The sequence below is a fragment of the Coenobita brevimanus genome, chromosome 28, assembly GCF_032717465.1.
Source record: "Coenobita brevimanus isolate Jiangsu-jjx chromosome 28, ASM3271746v2, whole genome shotgun sequence".
NCBI lineage: Eukaryota > Metazoa > Arthropoda > Malacostraca > Decapoda > Coenobitidae > Coenobita > Coenobita brevimanus.
In genome coordinates this window covers 28,572,074-28,575,272 of record NC_136981.1, presented here as the reverse complement: position 1 = coordinate 28,575,272, position 3,199 = coordinate 28,572,074, and positions in this window count along the sequence as shown.

The following is a 3,199-nucleotide window of genomic DNA, read 5'->3' as shown; positions in this document are numbered from 1 at the left end:
TCCAGCCTTGCGTGATACACACACACACACACACACACACACACACACACACACACACACACACACACACACACACACGCACACACACACACACACACACACACACACACATTATCTACCTATCTATATACCTAGGATGCTTCCTCCAAAGAAAAGGAGGTAGCCGAGAAAGGAAGACACACTCCCAATTCACTCATCCACACAAAAACATTAATTTGCATCTTATTCCCAAGGGGAGAAGGGAAAGATCCTCATTGCACCACACCATACGAGGGTCAACAGCACAGTGCAATCAGCGACATCCTCAGCTGGGCCTGACAGCAGAGCTGGTTTAACTGTGCCACATCATAATGGACCCATCCCCTTACCCACACCTGACCTGATCAGATGATCAGACCTAATGCGGGAGTATATTCCCTCAGGGCCTCGTCACCATTTATTCACTCACAGTTTTTCTCCAATCATTCCCATCACGGGCAGCCACTCTTTCTTGCTCAGCAGACATCCCTCTCGCATCTAACGCTCTCTTCACACTGTCCATCCATCCTATTCGTGGTCATTTTCTCAGCCTTACATCTCACATTCGATCCAGTTACCTTTTTCACTAATTGCTCTTCATCCATTCTCTCCATATGCCCAAACCATCGCAACACTCTCTGCTCAACTCGATCAGCAATCTCCCGCATAACTCCAGGTCTCCTTCGCACTTCATCATTTCTCACTCTATCCATACCTGTCACTCCACACATACTCCTCAGACACCTCATCTCCATTGCATTCAACATTTCCTCTCTGCAACACCCATATTCCATGTTTCAGCCCCATCTAACGCAATTGGTACCACTACACCCCCATACAGCCTTCTCTTTACATCCATTCTAAGTGAACGACATCTAAACACTTTTTCATTCCTCCCAACACTTTTCCAACTTCATTCATTCTAAACTTCACTTCTACATCCGTTGTTCCATCCACGGCAACATGTGACCCTTAATGCTTTAAACACTCTACCTCCTCAAGCAACTCACCATTCAAAACTATATTCACCCTCTTACCATCCACCAACCTCGTACACTTCATCACTTTACTCTTATTCACATTTACTCTTAATTTCGTCTTTTCACACACCCTTCCAAACCCCTCTCCCAACTGCCTCAATCTCTCCTCCGACTCAGCCACACACGCACCTATATGAAAAGATAAGACAAATATGCCACGTCCAGGGGAGTTCATTTGGTGGGAATAGTTTGTTGTTGTCATAGTCGATTAAGCAGCACAAAGTTGAGTCCGACTTGGTAGGTATGATTGGTTTTTATCATGGTCAACTTTAATCTACTACATAGATAGGGAGGATCCCGTGAGCACTCTCTGCCCGTCGACGGCCCTAGGATACTATTGTATTGGTAGCAGTATCACATATTTTTCTTGTAAAACCGTATATGTCTCCTTTGAGAGGTTTGAAGGAGTTATAGTGACGGTGATACGTTTTCTTTCATTTAATGTTTTATGTAATTCTGTTTTGAAAAATCCTTGACTGAAAAATTTTCTTGTGATCTGTTGGATTCTTGAAATAAAGTTTTCCAGATGTGTACTTGCCTTTGCGACCCGTAGCAATTGAGACATATTTATACCGTATACTGGAACTCTAGGTATGTTTCCCGACATATTTGGGTATGACACAGTTTAGAAATTTTAACCATCTCTCTTACCATAGAGTTTTGTTGATAATTTTCTTTTCTATTTTGATATTAATTTCCAAAAAACTTGCTTGGCAGTTGTCGGCGATTTCTTTATTTAATACTAGTGCTTCCGTATATATTTCTTTCAGCCTTTCACTCATTTCTCCATCACTGTTTAAGGATATTAAATCGTCAATGAATCGACTAGCTTTGTTACATTTCTTCTCTACTGAATATTGAACTTTTGACATTCGTTCCATCCATTTGAATTCGTAACTATATAAGTATAGATTTGCCATGAATGGGGATGGGCCTGTTCCCATGGGTATTCCTATGCACTGTCTGAAAACCATATTTCCGCATACACACACACACACACACACACACACACACACACACACACACACACACACACACACACACACACCACTTCTTTCCATATTTTATTCCTGAATTTTCTTTAAACTAGGAATAGAGTACGAGGTAGGGAGGTTAAAGAAGAGGCCAGTCAAGACACCAGGGTGGAAAATTTGCCAATGTTTCTCGATGATAATGAGAATGTTAGTCGTCATTACGGTGCCCTCGCTGCAGAAGAGGATAAGGAGTAGGGGGAGAAGGAGTAAAAATATAGGTAGAAGAAGAGGAAGAGGAGGAGAAGGAGGTAATGGAGAGAAGGAAGAGGAGAAAATGCAGTGGCAGAGGAAGCTGCAGCAGAAAAAAAAAAGGAGAGAGAGAGAGAGAGAGAGAGAGAGAGAGAGAGAGAGAGAGAGAGGATGGAGGAGAGAAATTGAAGAAAGAAGAGAAAGGAAGAGAGAAAAAGAGAGAACACGAGGGCAGGAGAGGATGACAAAGAGAAAGGAAGAGAAATGGAGGAAAGGAGAGAAAAGATTCGTAGGAGAGGAACACATAAAGAGAGAAAAGGAAGAGAAAACGTTGGAGGGGGAAGGAGACGAAGAGAAACGACGAGAAAAACAGGAATACATAACAGGCAGGAGGGAGAAGAACAAGTAGAAGGGAACAGAAAGAGGGGAAAAAAAGAATGAAAAGGTAGGGGAGATGAGAACAAGGGGGAAGAAAGAGAAAAATTAGCAAAGAGATAATACGACGAAGATGCAGGAAGACTAAGAGGAAGAGAAGAAGGAAGTTAGAAAAAAAAAAAAGACGGGCAATGCAGAACGAAGAAAAGAAGAAAGAGAAAAGGGAAAAAAGAGGTCACAGAGGAGGTCGAGGAATGGAAAAAAATAACGTTTGCCTTTTGTTCCGAGGTAAAATAGAGGGGGTAAAGGACTGACGTTTGTGTGTTGAAGTGAGAGGTGACGCGGGGTCGAAATTATAATGGTGAGGTTGTGATAAGTTTGCATAAATTCACTAATCGTGCGTAAGTTAATGGGATGAGGGTCGGAGAATTTGTTCGTTGAGGAAGAAGGTGATGAGTGTTTGAAGTTACCTAGGTATACGACGTGTGAGGCTGATACTGTATGAAAATTGTAGCGGGAGGATGTAAAGCATATCATAATTCC